Consider the following 9,174-nt stretch of genomic DNA (forward strand, 5'->3'; position numbering starts at 1 on the left):
ATCTGATTGGTACAAGGCTCTGTCCCCTCCCAAGTCCGTTGTCCTCAAGGCTTCACCTTGTGAGTGATGGGATCAAGATAAATGAAAAGCTTTCCAGATGAAACTCGAGATGACAAAGATTCTCTGCACCTCCTCAAGGCTCCTGCAATCTGAGAGATCCCACAGGGATTCTGCCCAAGTGGACTCTCCCTTTAGTTAAATAAAGTTTCACAGGACTCCTCTGTCTCAGTTGTGAACATTAACCTCTAGCCATGGACGATTTTCCTTACATGAGGCATTGTAGAATCGTAGAAACATTCAGATTGGAAAAGACTCCTGAGATCATCAGGTCCAACCATTAACCCTATTCTGCAAAGCTCACCCCTAAACCAGATCCCTAAGCACCACATCTAAATGATCTCTAAACACATCCAGGGTTAGTGACTCAACCACCTCCTGGGCAGCTCTTCCCAATGCCTGACCACTCTTTCTGTGAAATTCTTCCTAGTGTCCAGTCTAAACCTACCCAGTTGCATCTTGAAGCCATTCTCTCTTGTTCTACCACTAAATACCTCTGAGAGGATATCAGCACCAGCCTCTCCACAAGGTCCTTTCAGGTAGTTGTAGAGAGCAGTGAGGACTCCCCTCAGCCTCCTCTTTTTCAAACTAACAATCCCCAGCTCCTTCAGTCACTCTTCATAAGATTTATTCTCCAGGCCCTTCCCCAGCTTCATTGCCCTCCTCTGCATTGGCTCTAGCACCTCCACATCTCTCTTATACTGAGGTGCCCAAAACTGAACACAATACTCGAAGTGTGGCCTCACCAGAGCTGAGTACAGGGAGACAATCACCTCCCTACTCATTAGTCAAGTGTCCAATGATACCAGGCAGAGGATTAACTCTATGAACTCTAGCTTATTAAGTTGGGGTGGTGAAGCCTTCATGGTCCACAAGAAGAGCTACTGCTTGTGAGCAGCTGGTGGGATCACCAGAGCCTGGGAACTATTGAGTGCTGCAGGCTGCTCAGGGCAGAGTCTCTGCCATCATGAACCTAATGCTTTTGCTCTGTCAGCTCCTGAGGCAAGATTGCCCATTTCTCAAGGCAGGCACTCAGTAAACACTGGAGGAACTCCACAGGAAGGATAAAGATGCTGCTAACTCCCTGAATATCACACATCTCTTCAAATCTAGGTTAGACAAAGCAGGACACTTGTGTCTGGAGGAGGGGACATCAGCTCAGTTTAATCAGCTACAAAACAAGGCTCATTTTACTCCATTTTGTGAAAATGCTTTTGAGACCAAATTGCACAGAACCTGCACGCCAAAAATCCTGGTGTCTCCCATTTCCATCAGCCCTTTTGCTTCACTTCCCAACTCCTGTCCTAATTGAAGACTGCATCTCTCAAAGGCACTGCATAAATAGATCACCATGCCTCTTCCAGACAGCAACCTGTCAGCTGAGCTCTGCTTAAAGAGCAAAATGCCCTTGCAGACAGTCTGTGCCTGCAGAGGCACCAAACCAGATGTTGTTTTCCCAGTGAATGGGTGAGAGAGTCTTCTATTGTCTGACATTTTTTTGTTCCTGGCGATGATTAGGGGTATCAGTGCCCTGTTTTACCAACCCTCTGTGCAAATGTCAAGGCTGATAAACCCTGAGCAAGCATTCATGAATACATTCCGTTTGCAAAACTGATGAAAAGTGATGCTCCTCTACACAACCCATAATTAACCTGGGGAATTCAGTGCTACACAGTAGGAATGAGCCTAAATGCTTTGCAGCCTCCAAAATAAGGTTTTATTTTGGCTGCAAATATTAAGGGCTTTGTTCTCTGAGCATGCAACAGCTGACACAACACCAAAACTGCAGCTCTGAGGTCCTAGCACCATGTGGATGGGCAAGTAAATAATAAACTATAGCTGTGCCATTCCTGACACAAGGCTTTTGACAGCATCTCTCATAACATCCTCACAGGTAAGCTCAGGAAGTGTGGGTTAGATGAGTAGACAATGAGATGGGTTGAGAACTGGCTAAACAACAGAGCTCAGAGGGTTGTGATGAGTGGCACAGAGTCCAGCTGGAGGCCTGTAGCTAGTGGTGTTCCCCAGGCTTCAGTACTGAGTCCAGTCTTGTTCAACAGCTTCATCAATGGTAGGATGAAGTGACAGAGTGGACCCTCAGCAAGTTTGCTGATGATGCAAAACTGGGAGGAGTGTCTGACACACCCAGGGGGCTGTGCTGCCATCCAGTGAGACCTGGACAGACTGGAGAGTTGAGTGGAGAGGAACCTCGTGAAGTTCAACAAGGATGAGTGTAGAGTCCTGCACCTAGGGAGGAATAACCCCATGCACCAGTACAGGCTAGGGGTGGACCTGCTGGGCAGCAGTTTCACAGAGAAGGACCTTGGAGTCCTGGTGGACAAAGAGTTATCCACAGGACAGCAATGTGCCCTTCTGGCCACTGGATTCCCTGAAGAGGGCACTTGGGGTGGCTCAGCCAGTGACAGAATGCTTCTTCTACCACATACAATGAGTTCAGAGCCTGCTAACCTGCAGCTAGGTCATCTGTTTCCTCCTTCTTTATGGTTTAATGTTTTTGAGAATTTGGCCAGTGAGCAATCACTCAGTAGGGGATGGATTACTAGCAAAATGTAAGCAGGGAATTCTGGAAGAAGCTTTTGGATGTTTGAGAAATGCTTTGGACACAGTGGTTTTCCAGGACATGCTCTGAGGTGTCTACTTGGACTGGGAGTTTTCCTCAGGAGGGCTGCATTGGCACTCATTCATCAGCACCCAGAAAAACATCATCCTGGGCACCCCTGAGCTGCCTGATTAAACAAACACTGTAAATATCAAACCTCCTGAAAGCAGCTGTTGGTGCACAACAGCCTGTAGTGACATCTCAGCTAACAGCTGTTAGATGGAACTCTAACAGAGAAGGATGTCCCCAGCCCAAACCACCCTTTCACTGGCTGGAACCTCTGGCACACACAGGACAGCTCAAAACATTCTGGTTGTGCCTTATTAAACATGGTGAAATAGTTACCAAGAATCATAGCATTATTGAATTGTTTTGGTTGGAAAAGATCTCTAAGATCATCCAGTCCAACTGTCAACCCACCACCACCACGGCCATTCAACCATCTCCTGAAGTACCAAGCCCACAGGTTTCTTGAACACCTCCAGGGACAGTGACTCCACCACCTCCCTTGGAACTACCTCAGAAGGGATGTGAGATTGCTTCAGCAGAGTGCAGGGTTGAAGCAAACCACTCTTACAGTCTGTTTACAAAGTATTCTGCCATTCATGATCAAACTGCTAACTGATGGTAGGGAAAAAAACTTTTACTACCAAGTAACCAAGGTGAGAGGCAGGAAGATATGAGCTCAACTTCCAAATCTTCACAGGGATGGAGAAGGATGGCTTCGATTTTCCATCTGCATGTCAACTGGATGCTGGGGTTTGTTCTTTTTTCTTTTCTCTTTTCTTTTCTTTTCTTTTCTTTTCTTTTCTTTTCTTTTCTTTTCTTTTCTTTTCTTTTCTTTTCTTTTCTTTTCTTTTCTTTTCTTTTCTTTTCTATTCTTTTCTTTTCCTTTCTTTTCTTTTCTTTTCTTTTCTTTTCTTTTCTTTTCTTTTCTTTTCTTTTCTTTTCTTTTCTTTTCTTTTCTTTTCTTTTCTTTTTTCTTTTCTTTTCTTTTCTTTTCTTTTCTTTTCTTTTTTCTTTTCTTTTCTTTTCTTTCTTTTCTTTTCTTCTTTTCTTTTCTTTTCTTTTTCTTTTCTTTTCTTTTCTTTTCTTTTCTTTTCTTTTCTTTTCTTTTCTTTTCTTTTCTTTTCTTTTCTTTTCTTTTCTTTTCTTTTCTTTTCTTTTCTTTTCTTTTCTTTTCTTTTCTTTTCTTTTCTTTTCTCTTTTCTTTTCTTTTTTTCTCTTCTTTCCTTTTCTTTCCTTTTCTTTTCTTTTCTTTTCTTTTCTTTCCTTTTCTTTCCTTTTCTTTTCTTTTCTTTTCTTTTCTTTTCTTTTCTTTTCTTTTCTTTTCTTTTCTTTTCTTTTCTTTTCTTTTCTTTTCTTTTCTTTCTTTTCTTTTCTTTTCTTTTCTTTTCTTTTCTTTTCTTTTCTTTTCTTTTCTTTTCTTTTCTTTTCTTTTCTTTTCTTTTCTTTTCTTTTCTTTTCTTTTCTTTTCTTTTCTTTTCTTTTCTCTCTTCTCTTCTCTTCTCTTCTCTTCTCTTCTCTTCTCTTCTCTTCTCTTCTCTTCTCTTCTCTTCTCTTTTCTTTTTTTTTCTTTTCTTTTCTTTTCTTTTCTTTTCTTTTCTTTTCTTTTCTTTTCTTTTCTTTTCTTTTCTTTTCTTTTCTTTTCTTTTCTTTTCTTTTCTTTTCTTTTCTTTTCTTTTCTTTTCTTTTCTTTTCTTTTCTTTTCTTTTCTTTTCTTTTCTTTTCTTTTCTTTTTTTGCTGTTGGTGGTGGTTTTAGGTGAAAACCTAGGCAATAAAAGCTCTTTCCCTCCATCAAACACCATCTGCACAAACTCATGTTTACAGTCACCTCTCTGGGTGACTCACACCAGACTGCCTTTGCGAAATGTTCTTCCAAGATCTCAGCAGGAAGGTAATGAAATTAAACCCAAAGGTCAGTGTGGCCCTCTTTCCTTAGTGGGATATGAGGTAATTTGTAGAAGGAGAGCTACACCACTGGCAGCAAAATTCCTCTGGGAACAACCCTAAGAATAGAAGCATAGTATTCTTTTGGTTGGAAGAGACCTTTAAGATCATCCAGTCCAACCATTGTCCTAACACCACTATGGCCATTAAACCATATCCTCAGGTGCCGTGCCCACAGGTTTCTTGAACACCTCCAGTGAACACCTCCACCTCCTTGGGCAGCCTGTTCCAGTGCCTGACCACTCTTACAGTGAAGAAATTTTTCCCTATATCCAACCTAAACCTCCCCTGGCACGATTTCAGGCCATTTCTTCTCATTCTGTTATCTGATACTAGTGAGAAGAGACCGACTCCACCTCGCCCCAACCTCCTTTCAGGGAGTTGTAGAGAGCACCAAGGTCTCCCTCAGCCTCCTCAGCCATAACTAAGCTAATAAAGGGCCATGGTCTATGATCATGAGCTGCCCTTCACTCAGCACTTCTTGCTGCACCTGGCACATGCTTTGTACACTGGGTGTGCTTTGTCCCCTTGCCCTCCTTGTCTCAGCCCTTGCATTGCTGTGGTCAGCAAAATAAAAATCTAGGCTCTCTAGAGCTAGGAGATAGACTGGAGGGGTGGTGTTGTCTCTGGCATCATGGATGAAGGCAAAACCTCAGCAGATAGCTGAAGTGGTCCTCTCTTTGCTTTGCCTGCGTCCCAGTGTTACTGGGACAGACTCCCAAGCCAGCCATGGGCTGCAGACCCTCAGCAGCTCTGAGTCAGCCAGCAGAGCTGACTGGAGTTGGTTGCAGATGTCCCAGCCCATGAGCATCACAACCAGTGTAAGGAGGGAGTTTGCTGAGGAGAAGGGAGCCTCCTGCTCAAGCTTCTCCTCACTCCTCTCCTGCTCTTAAGGACTGCTTCCCTGTTCAGCATGGCTGCTGCACTTTTGCTGGGCTGAGTATAACTTCAGATCTCTTGTACTGACTTTGGTGTTCATTTGGCTGTTTCATTAAACCCATTTTCTTTTCACTCTGTGGGTCTTCTCTCATTTTCTTGATCCCCCTTCTCTGCTGGGGAAGGTCACTGGGTGATAAAGCAACTGCTGTAGTTTAGTCCCAGATAGACTGCCTGGCAGTGATGTTGACAATGACACACTAATCACAGGGGGCTGCCATCCCTAAATGCAACATCTAGTGCCAGTTGAGATGGGCTAAGGATTTGAGACACCAAGAAGATGTGCTAGGAGGACCTACTGGAGCTCTTTGCCTTTCCACAAAGGTGTAGGAAGAAACAATCCAGGGAAAACAACTTGGAGGTTTTCATGACTTCATGCTCTTCAGTAGGCAGCCTGTGTGTCATGAGTGGGGACTCCTGCCTCATCTCTGCTGCTGTTTCAGGGCATGTGACTGGCACTGTGCCGTGCACACACCTCACCTCCTGAAGGCTGGCTTAGCTGGGGACACACTCAAGACTGCAACTGCTTGTTCAAAGCTACTGGAGTCTTCACTGGGAAGACTGGAATGTTGTTATGGAAATTATTCTCCTCTGAACAGCTCCAAGAAGGTCTCTGGTGAAATCTGAGCCTAGCAAAGCTGAATAACAATCAGGGTTTGTATTTCAGCCTCTCTCTCTCTCTCTCTCATTTACCTTCAGGGCTGCTATGGAGCCTGGGGATCCCCTAGCATAAGCCTGGCATTCCAAATCCCAAGGACAGTTCCTGAGCTCACAGGCTGGATTGTTCCCTAAGCACCAGAGCACCATGGTAACTAGGCAGCCCTTTGAGTAAAGCTGCCAGCCAGCCAGCCTCACTCCTGCCACCCCAGAGCCTGGCCATGCAGGAGGCAACAGAGCTGGGACTCCTTGTTCTTCCAGCAGCTGAGCTGAACACCAGTGGCAGCAAGGAATCTCCAAGAGTCTGGATGCTGGCAAGATGAAATGTTGTTCATCTCTAAATGAGAATTGAATTTTGAGATTTAGATCTTGATCTGGGATCTGAAAATATCCTGAGAATAGAAACATCTTTGTGAAAGAAGAAATTCATTCTCCCAGCCAGCCAGCTCCAGTTGTCAGGACTCGCTCCCTGTCAGAATGAGGCCATCTCTCACGGAGACAAGCATCTAACTTTAACACAGATTTGAGACTCTTGCCTTGAAGGTTTGTAACCAAAATGCCAGCAACACCCCAACTGTTCTCAGGCTCATGGTGAGGGGCTGCACCTGCTCAACATTAAAAACAAAAGTATCTGAATTTCCATGATTAACTCATCAGCTGGTTCTGTGTGAAGCCACTGCAGAAGCAATGCCAGAAAAAGCTGTGTGCCAGCAGTGCCATCTTGGCATGAAAGCATGGCAAATGCAGCCCCAAAAGCACTACAGAAAGAGGTGGAAATATTGAATGTGCTGCTGCATCATAAAATCCAAAATGTTAAACTATTGCAGATGGCTGCTGTATATTATCCTACTCACCTCTGAAAGTGAGGACTTCTCTTCATCAGGCAGAACTATTGTCCTCCCAACAGCCAGGAGAAGAGGGCTGTCGGGAGCAAGCCTGCTCTGCAGCTGGAGCCAGCAGGACCAGCGAAGGGATTGTGCCCCTGTGCTAAGCACTGGGGAGGCTGCACCTCGAATACTGGGTTCAGTTTTGGGCCCCTCACTACAAGAAAGACACTGAGGGGCTGGAGAGTGTCCAGAGATGGGCAGTGAAGCTGGTGAAAGGTCTGGAGAACAGGGCTGGGGAGGAGTGGATGAGGGAACTGAGGTTGTTTAGTCTGGAGGAGAGGAGACTGAGGGGAGACCTCATTGCTCTCTGCAACTCCTTGGAAAGAGGTTGGAGTGAGGTGGGGGTCAGGCTCTTCTCACTAGTGTCGGAACAAGAGGAAATGGCCTGAAACTGTGCCAGGGGAGGTTTAGGTGGGAGATTAGGAAAAATTTCTTTCCTGGAAGAGTGGTCATGGATTAGAACAGGCTGCCCAGAGAGGTGGTGGGGTCACCATCACTGGAGTTGTCCAAGAAATGTGTGGGCATGGCACCTGGGGACATGATTTAATGGCCTTGATGGTGTTAGGTCAATGGTTGGACTCAATGATCTTAGAGGTCTTTTCCAACCAAAACAATTCTATTGTTCTGTGATTTTATGACCCTCTCGTCACACAGTCCTGCACTGACGTGGCCTATTCAGCAGCTCAGTGCTAAACCAGAATCTGAAAACTGTAAACAAATTGGTGTGGCTCTATATCAAGGTCAGAAATTAATCTGTTTCCCTGTCTGAGGCATGTTGGCATTTCAGAGCCTTCAGGATTTTTGTCATGTAACTATTCATAAGAGTGAAGAGTCACTGTTCACCACCCATCTTACAAAGTGGAAACTGAGGTAGACACAGAGTTAGTGATTTCCACAAATATCAGAGGAAGTCAATGTTTCATAGAATCATTAGGGTTGGACAAGACCTCTAAGATCACCAACCTTCTGCCTTCTACCCAACACCCCCATGACCCCTAGACCATGTTCCAAAGTGCCACATCCTCTCATTTCTTCAACACCTTCAGGGATGGTGACTTCACCACTGCCCTGAGCAGACAGTTCCAATGCCTGACCACTCTCCCAGTAAAGACATTTTCCCTAATATCCAACCTAAACCTCCCCTGGTACAGCTTGAGGCCATTTTGTCTCATCTTGTCTTTAGTTACTTGGGAGAAGAGGCTGACACCAGCCTCACTCCAACCTCCTTTCAGGTAGCTGTAGAGAGCAGTAAGGCCTCCTCTCAGTCTCCTCTTCTTCAGGCTAACCAATCCCATCTCCCTCAGCCTCTCCTCACCAGACCAGCTCTCCAAACCCCTCACCAGATTCATTGCCCTTCTCTGTACCTGCTCCAGTACCTCGGTGTCTTTCTTACGCCATGGTGCCCCAAACTGAACCCAGTACTCGAGGTGCAGCCTCACCAGGCTAAGTGCAGGGGCACAATCACTTCCTTAGTGCTGCTGGCCAAACCACTTCTGATTCAGAGAGAAAAAAAACCAAGGTTTGTGGTGAAAGATCATGGAATGCAAGGCACTACTCATCCTCATCAATGATGTGGGCAGGGAAGCACCTTGCCAGTGATCTTTCTGAAGACAGCAGTGGCACTACCAGGCCAGACAGCCCTTTCCATGGTATTATTATTTTTTTTTTCAACAAGCATTGAGTCTTTCTGCCTACCTTGGATTCACAAAAGAGGTGGGGGCAGAATTTCAATACGAGCCTCAATGCCTCTGGCCAATGAACCTCGTCCTAGTCCTGTAATCTGGGGTAAAAGAGTAGGAAATACGTTGCCATTTCTATCTGAGTTCAAGTATCTTGTGTGCATGTCATGCTCATGTGCTCAAGCTTGAATCCATCACCAGATTCCAAGTCAGGAAAGACTTTGCTTGCAGGAAGTTTGGCAGAAACTGTTGGATTTCTTTTTTTTTCTCCACTTTTTGGCCACGAGTTGTAGAAATTATACTGCAGTATACCCATTTCTTGGGCCAGTCTTGCTTTGTGTTTTACTGCACCACTTAAACACACACAAGTTTATGGGGCTGCATAAG

The sequence above is a fragment of the Indicator indicator genome, chromosome 2 (assembly GCF_027791375.1).
Source record: "Indicator indicator isolate 239-I01 chromosome 2, UM_Iind_1.1, whole genome shotgun sequence".
Lineage (NCBI taxonomy): Eukaryota > Metazoa > Chordata > Aves > Piciformes > Indicatoridae > Indicator > Indicator indicator.